Source organism: Fukomys damarensis, unplaced genomic scaffold, assembly GCF_012274545.1.
Source record: "Fukomys damarensis isolate Sample0158 unplaced genomic scaffold, DMR_v1.0_HiC HiC_scaffold_6, whole genome shotgun sequence".
NCBI classification, from domain to species: Eukaryota; Metazoa; Chordata; class Mammalia; order Rodentia; family Bathyergidae; genus Fukomys; species Fukomys damarensis.
The window spans coordinates 19243875-19253231 of record NW_022900918.1 but is presented as its reverse complement, the minus strand read 5'-3'; the positions used below and the strand labels follow the sequence as shown (position 1 = coordinate 19253231).

Here is a 9357-nt window from a genome sequence, read left to right as displayed (position 1 = left end):
AATATTTAGATCTTTAATCCATTTGGATTTTAATTTAGTGCATGGCAAAAGATAAGGGTCTAATTTTAATCTGTGGCAGGTTGACATCCAGTTTTTCCAACACCATTTATTAAAGAGGCTATCTTTCCTCCACTGAGTATGGTCAGCTCCTATGTCAAAGATGAGGTAGCTGAGTACATCAGGGTTTGTTTTTGTTTCTTCCAGTGTGTTCCACTGATCCTCAGGCCTGTTTCTTTGCCAGTACCATGCTGTTTTTATCGCAGTGGCTTTGTAGTATACTTTCAAATTGGGAATTGTTATACCTGATGCCATGTGCCTGTTGCCTAAAATGGCTTTTGCTATTCTAGGTCTCTTCTGGTTCCAAATGAATTTTTGAATTCTTTTTTCTAATTCTTTGAAATATGGTTTTGGAATTTCAATTGGCATTGCATTGAATGTATATAGAAGTTTTGGTAGTATAACCATTTTCACTATTTTCATTCCTACCCAGGAGCAGGGGATATCTTTCCATTTTTTTTATATCCTCCTCAATTTCTTTTTTCATAGTGCTGTAGTTTTCACTGTAGAGATCTTTTGCTTCTTTTGTTAGATTGATTCCTAGATACTTCATTTTTTTGGATGCTATTCTGAAAGGAATTTTTTCCATTATTTCTCTCTCTTAGTGAGTCTGTTATTTGTGTATAAGAAGGCTATTGATGTTTGGGTAATCACCTTGTATCTAGATACTCTACTGAATCTGTCAATTAAGTCTAGATGTCTTCTGGTGGAGTTTTTTGGGTCTTCAATGTAGAGTATCATATCAGGAGTGACACAGTTCTTAATGTAGAGGTCTTTTGTTTCCTTCTTTAGATTGATTGCTTGATATTTCATTTTTAGGATGTTATTGTGAAAGGGATTTTTTCCCTAATTTCATTCTCAGTGAATCTTTTATTTGTGTACAAGAAGATTAATGATTTTGGGGTTTTTAACTTAGATCCAGCCACTCAATTGAATCTGTCAATTAAGTCTAAAAGTCTTTTGGCCGAGTTATTTGTGTCTTCTACATAGAGTATCATATTATCGACAAATAATAACAGTTTAACATTTTCCTTTCCTATCTTTATTTCTTTTACTTCTTTCTCTTGTCTAATTTCTGTGAATAATGTTTCCAAAACTATATTTAACAAGAGTAGTGACATTCTTGCCTTGTTCCTGATTTTAGCATGAAGGTTTTCAGTTTTTGACCATTTCATATGATGTTGGCTATTGGTTTTTCATAGTTAACCTTTATCAAGTTGAGACAAAGACCATCTATTCCAATTTTCTGCAGGATTTTTATCATGAATGGGTGTTTAATTTTGTCCAATGATTTTTCTGCATCTACTGAGATGATCATATGGTTTTGTCCTTGACACTGTTAATATAGAGAATTGCATTTATTGATTTACATATGTTGAATCATCCTTGCATCACTGGGATAAATCCAAATTGGTCAGAGTGTGTGATCTTCTTGATGACCTCTTGCATACTTTTTTTCCAGTATCTTATTGAGGATTTTTTTCATCTATGTTCATTAGGGAGATTGGCCTGTAGTTTTCTTTTTTGGTTGTGTCTTTTTCTACTTTTAGAATCAAAATAACAGTTGCTTCCAGGAATTAATTTAGAAGTATTGTTTCCTTTTCAATTTCATTGAAAAGTTAAAAGAGTAAGTGGCAATAGTTCTTCTCTAAATGTCTTGTAGAATTCAGCAATTAAGCTATCAGGACCTGGGCTTTTCTTTGTTGGTGAAATTTAATTATGTTTTTAATTTCACTGCTTGTGATTGAGGTGTTTAGAATTTTTATATCTTCTTTGTTCATCTTTGGTAATTCATATATATCTAGAAATCTTTCCATTTCTTCTGTATTCTCCATTTTAATAGAGTACAGGTTCTTAAAGCAGGTATTGATGATCCTCTTGCTTTCTGATGGATTTCTTGTGACTTCAAATTTTGTCCTAATTGCATGGATTTGAGAATGTTTTCATTTTTTCATAAGGTTGCCTAAGTGCTTATCAATTTTATTCTTTTGAAAAGCAAACTGTTCAATAGTATGGCATGGCACAGAACTGGCAAAGAAACAGACCCATGGATCAGTGTAATAGATTAGAAAATGAAGAAAGAAACAACTCTAAACATACTCAGCTACCTCATATTTAACAATGGACCTAACCATCCTTTCTGGAGGAAAGATAGCCTCTTTAATAAATGGTGTTTAAAAACTGGATTTCAACATGCCAAAGATTAAAACTAGATCCCTGTCTTTCACCATGTACTAAATGAAAATCCAGATGGATTAAAATCTAAATATTAAAACAAAAACACTGAACTTGCTGGAAAATAAATTAGGCAGAACTCTCAAAGACATTGCCACAGGAAAATATTTTATGAACAAATCTTTTGTAGCATGGGAACTAGTATAAAGAATCAACAACTGAGATCTCATCTTATTAAAAAGCTTCTGCACTGCAAGAGAAACCACCAACAGAGCTAAGAGACAATCCACAATGTGGGAAATAATTTTTACCAGCTGTTCCTCAGGCAAGTGTCTATTATCTAAAATATATAAAGAACTAAAAAAAAAAAGCCAACCAAAATATAAAGATCCATTTCAAAAATGGTAATCTGAAATGAACACACGTTTCTCAGTCAAAGAAGTAAAACCAGAAAGTAAATATATGAAAAAATGTTCACCATCACTTGTCATTCAAAAGATGCAAGATGAAAACAACACTGAGATTCCACCTCACCCCACAAAGAATGGCTGCTATCAAAAAATCAAAGGAAAATATTGGTTGAGTTGTAGGGAGAAAGGAACCTTTCCCCATTTTTGGTGGGAGTACAGACTGGTGCAACTACTGTGGAAATCAATATGGAGATGCCTCAAACAACCAGGCTTAGAAGTCCCATTTGATCCAGCTATTCCTCTGCTGAGTGTCTTTCCAAAAGAATTAAAAGCATCATACCACAGTGATATATGTGCACCCATTTTTATAGTAGCACAATTTCTAATATAGAAAACTTGGAAACAGCTCAATTGCATAATCAAGTGGAGACTGGAGAAAGAGCATGTGTTTTTTAAATAAAATGGAGTACTACTCAGCCATAAAGAAAGAAAAACTACAGACATTTATAGCTAATTAGATGTACATTAATGTCATACTAGTAAGTGAAATTAATAGGACTCACATTTGTAAATACTGAATATTTCTCTGGTAGGAAAAACTAAAACTGTAAATAAGGATCAAAATGTATATTTAATATTGTGCGATAAGAAAAGGTCTAAAGGAGTGGAAGAAGTGGGAGGGATAGGGGAAAAGTAAGAAGGGAAAAGAAAAAATACAAGAAAAGCAAAAAAGTGGAAACAGTCTTTGCAAATAGGGAAGGGTGGAGGGGACAAAGAGAGGTCAGGGAAATGGGGAAAAGTAAGGACTGAGATAGTCATGTAAAGGTGCAAGATATCAATTATAAATATAACTATTATATACCTAGAATGTATCAATAAACTCAATAAGAAAAGAAAATTGGGTGGATTTTAATTGAGATAATACTCACTTCCTTCAATAATTTGGTCAGAATGACATTTTAGACATATTTACTATAATAGGGAATTAATTTATTTCTATATACTATTAATTTAGGAGTTTGTCTGATAATATTGAGTCTAATTTTGTGACCATCAATGCAGAAGTTTGTTGCTTATTTAATTGTTTTTCCTGTTAGACATTGAGCCAATGGCTTCACAAATGTTATGGAAAATCTCATTGAGCTACACCTTCAGCACAATGCAAAAGAAATGTACTTATTTTTAAAAAGTCATCTCTACGTGAAAAATTTATAGATCACCTTTTAAAAGTACTCTAATTTGATTCAATTTCCCAATTGTTTCCAATTGTTATTTTTCTGCATGGGAAATAAAAATAGTTTATATATAACTATTCTAATCTCAATTATTTTGTTTGTTTTGCTCAGATATTTTTCCATTCATAATAAGGCTGTATGCTGAGAAAGAGATATTTATTTCTAACTTTTTTGTTTAGTGTGCATTTTATTTATTTGTTTGCCTTATTTCTGTACAAAGAATGTTCAATAAATTATTAGTGAGTATAGGTAAGTCACTGCATTTTCTGTATGCCTGCAATTCTCCCTTCTCCTTTCTACTTCTTGCCTTTGATATTCATTGTTAGATTGAAATTTTTCTCATCTGTTTTTGGTTCTGAGTTAATGTTCATATTGGATAGATTTTAGAATTATTCAGATGCCTTCTTTTCCCTCATAATATTATTTTCTCAATTGTTCTATTCATTGCAGAATTATTTGATAGAGTTTTGAATGCTGAAAAAATAGTTTATTATTGGAACAAATCCCAAAAGATCATGATGTGCTCAAACATGTTTTATATGAACAACGTTATAAATACTATGCTGAGCTCTTTTTGATAATGTACTAATAATTTTGAGTCCATGCCTTCTTCAAAATTTGTTAAATGACATTATTGATTTAATTTCTATTTTTATAACATTTTATCTGTGTAACATTTAATAGTTATCAAATTTCACTGTTTGTGCTAAGAAAACATTATATAGAATTTCATTATTTCAATATTATTGAGATATCTAAGCATTTCATGTAGAATTTAAATTCTTATTTTCTACTCAGTCATATTCTCATGCTAATTTTTCTTATATTTTTAAAGATGTTTTGTCTTTCTGTTTGAAGAGTCGTTGAGAGATCCATGTTGAAATTAATTTCTTTCTCTTCTCTTGTTTTTACTTCATATAATTTGAAGCTGTGTTTTGAGATGAATATATATTACAACTTTTCATGTGTCTTTAAATAATCCATCATACTCTTATTATAAATATCCCCTTTTGTATGTAGTATTATTGTTTCTGAAGTGTATCTTATTTGATATGAATACCACCAGGGCAGAATTATTTTATTTTTATGATAAATTATTTTTCCATTCTGTTACTATAACCTTGTGGGTGTATCTTTTATATTTTGCTCATACAGCATATAGCTGACAGAACATGCTGTTATTTTTTTGTTTACATAACTGAATTTTAGTGGAATTATCAGTTCTATTATTGTTTTAAAATGCCAAATTATAAATGTGTATTTAAGTAAACACAGTATGTTTTAAAATAATATTATACTCTTCAGGATTTAACATAAGATCCACAGCACTGCATATTACCATTTCTCTTCTCTTAACATTTTTGATTCTCAAAGACCATTCTATTTAAATAACTATTTTAGAAGAGTTAATGATTTTGACTTTATTTTCATAACCATTGAGAAATAATTTATACATAATTTTGTTTTTATTATTGTTATTTTTGTGAAGAAAATTTGCAGTTTTTATTACATTGTTTTCATGTTAGTTAATGATTCTATATTAGGAATAAGTAAATATTGCAAATCAAATATTAATTCAGACACAGTAGCTAAGTATTCAACCATTATATATATGTAATTTTATGTACACACATACATAAATTACATATGTGAATTTATGTATGCATGCATATATGCATATTTGTAAATTTTCTTTTCAGTTTTTCTTGCCTTTTCTGTGATATTTTGTACTTTTAAAATGTTATCAAGCATCGTATATTTAGTAAAGCAAAAGTGCATTACAATTATTTTCTCTGAGTACTTATTATCACTACTAAGTGATATATTAATAAATGTATTTGAAAAACTTCACTTGAAGTCATGTACTATTTTTAAAAATACAATTTTTCATTGATTTCACAAAGTTATATGAAAATAATTTTCTCATTTTAAAGAACTTTGATTCCCTCTGCCTGACTACATAGTTTGACCAACATTACAGTGTGCTTCAACTGTGCATACTATATATAAGATGTTGTAATTATATTTTACAGAATATATTATACCATGATCTAAATACTTTTTGAAGACTAATATAGGATTTGTGATAAAACTATCATTTATTACATAAATCAAAACAGAAACAGCATAATATATCACAGAAGTGTTAGGCAAAAGTTGATTTAAATAAATGTGCAAAGCAAATTGATTTATGCAGATCTAGTACTTATTTTATTTCTAACAATTCAAGAATGTTTCCATATGAAACAAATATTTTGTACATCAATTAAGATTATAAATTGTATGTAAACAATAAGTTTGTAAAGTTATATAGAAGAGTGATTATGCCATTTGAAGACTTTAACGTATTGATATAATAACAAATAGTATAAAAACGCTGTTACAGTCATTATTATTACATTTTTATTATAGATACTTAGTAAATTCCAGTTGAGAAAAATTAAGCAGGTAATTCTTTGGTAAAATTGTGTTTTATGGAAAAGAAAGAAATTATATCCTATATAATTCCTCAACAGTTTAATCCAAAAGACAAAACATTATTTTTATATGAACTTCCTTGATGAAGTAGTAAAATACAGTTTTAGAAAATTTCATTTAAAATTCAGATCTGAAGCTGGTTAATTTAAAAATTGTTGTTTTTTTACTAATCTGAAATTCATTATCTTATTTGATATATTTCATAGCAGTTCTTGTATGAAGATAGTAATAAATATACATTAAGAAGAAATTAGATGCAGTTTGGAAAACCATTAACTTCATTTTCTTTAATTGCATCTCATCCTCTAAAAAGTAATTTTTCTAGTTGATTCTAGCATTGATCAAATAAGTTATTTAATGCTAGCATAAGAAATAATAAACAATTCTATTTCACAACTGAGTGCATTTGAGCAATAGTCACTATGTACTTCTGCCTCAACCAAAAGTGACAATGCATTTCTTTCTCATTAGTTTTCCTGGAGCTTGGAAGACTAGTTTTAGAGAATTGGATTTTTATTTCTAGCTGCTGAAAAGAAGTGACAATTTAGATACATATTTTTGATATTGAATTCTAAAATAACCTCTTCAATGCAGACATGCAACACTTTCTGAATCTTATTTTTTTCCCTAAATGAACACATGGCTTTTCTGGAATACACTGTGTTCCTTTAAAGAAAAATGACATGTTAGTGTCTTGAGCATAGTAGGTATTCAATACATGTTCACTGATGTTAATTATTATATATATATATATATATATCTATGTCTTGATATAGTTATATGTGTGTGTGTTTGTGTTTGTGTGTGTGTGTGTATGTGTGTGTGTGATTTTTTCATGGCTTGATTGGGTGTTTTTCATAAAATTTGACAGTTTAACACTTTTAGAAAAGCAACCCTTTAGAGTGATTTATTGAATGTGGTATGAAAAGAACTGTCAATATTAAAAATTATTTAAACCATCAGATATAGTATTCTAATACATTAAAAAAAGTCTGAAGAAATATATTGAAACTTTAAACCATGTGATTAATTATTGAGAAAATCTTAATTTGGTCCTAGGTTTTGAAAGTACACATCATCAAAGATCTAAACATCACACCAGTGACACTTAATCTGCTTGAAGACAAAATAGGTAAAACTCTTGAAGACGTAGGTATAGGAAAAGATTTTCTGAACCAAACCTGCTTGCACAAGAAATGATGTCAAGAATGAACAAATGGGATTACTTCAAATTAAACAACTCCTACACAGCAAGGAAAACTACCAATAGAGTAAAGAGACAACCTACAGAATGGGAAAATAATTTATCAGCTACTTCTCAACGGACTAATACCTAAAACATACAAAATAAAAAAAAAATAGACCCCTCAAATTTAAAGGCACAATTAATAAATGGGCATCTGAAATTAATAGATACTTTTTAGTTGAAGAAATACAAATAGCCAACAAATACATGAAAAAAGCGTTCCACATCTCTAGCCATTTGGAAAATGCAAATTAAAATACTGAGACTCCATCTCACTCCAGAAAGAATGGCTACCATCAACAAATCAGCCAATAACAAATGCTGGCAAATAACAAATGCTGTAGAGAGAAAGAAATACTCCTTTATTGGGGGGGGGGATGTCAACTGATTACAAACAGTATGGAAATTCCTCAAAAACTAAAATTAGAAATTCCATTTGATCCACATATTCTCCTTCCAAGTATCTTTTCAAAAGAATTAAAGACATGATACCACAGTGATGTATACATACTCGTTTATTACAGTGCAATTCATGATGGTTAAATCTTGGAAACAGCCTATATATCCACCAATAGATGAATGTTATTTATACAGTGACATACTACTGTGCTATAAAGAAGGGTAAAATTGAGTTATTTGTAGGAAAATATATGCACTTTTAGAACATAATGTTAAGTGAAGTAACTCAGATACACAAGCTTAAATATCACATGGTTTATCTTATATCAATGTATCTAAAGTGTACCTTGACTTAGTACAATTATCTTACATATTTTGTATTTTCTTTGGCTTATTAATCTGATTTTAATGAAGTTATATAATTACGTATGATACTTAACTTTTTCAGGCCGTATACGATAAATAAATGAATATGAAGCCAGAAAAATAAAAGAAGTGGAGAGAAGGGAGAAAAAGAATGAAAATGCATTATGTACATGTACCAATTTTCTTTTTTATTCTTTAAGGTAACAAAATTTGTGGTTTATTTCACATATACACACATTTGGAACTTTAGTGATTTGTCCTCTGGTTTTACTCTCTTCTTATTCTCCTACTACAACAGAAAAGAGTCCCTTTTTCACTACATATTCAACTATTCTTTCTCTGGTTTCTTCACCCTGCGATGTACAAAAATTAAAAATATGGAATGCTTCAAGAATTTGGGTGTCATCCTTGTGCAGGAGCCACGCTAATCCAATTTTAGTATATGTGCTGCCAAAGCGAGTACGATATACCAATTTTCTATAGTGATTGTAATCATTATGTATCACTAATATATACTAAGAAGAGTAAAAAAAGAAAACTACGTATTCCTAAACTAAAATTTTATTTCTAACAGCTGTTAATTTTATGATTATCATATGTAATTTAGTCTCATTTTTATTCACTTACAAAATACTTGTAGACTCTCACATAGGGTGGAAAACAGCTGAGTTTATTAAGGTTTTATTATGTAATAATGCTTGGAACTTACTAAAAACTAAAAATATACTCAGTTTTATTTAACAAATGATGAAAATAGCATATATATATAATACAAATTCAAATGATATATTGAGGAAAATAATTTTAACCTACTGATATTCAACTCATAAATGAAAAATGCTAAATTAGGATGTTATAGAAAAGATGTTCGTATATTTAATGTTGGAGTTGATGAAATTCATAAAAGTACAGTGGGTCCTTCTACATAATGACTTCATATCTATATTATATATATTAAATATATATAATATATATTATATAGAAAATATTC

General features: G+C 29.3%; 1 pseudogene; it reads right to left on the bottom strand.

Annotated features, from left to right (window-relative positions):
• Window positions 1-8737: 8737 nt before the first annotated feature.
• LOC117285164 lies at window positions 8738-8829 on the bottom strand (annotated as a pseudogene).
• Between the last annotated feature and the right edge of the window lie 528 nt (window positions 8830-9357).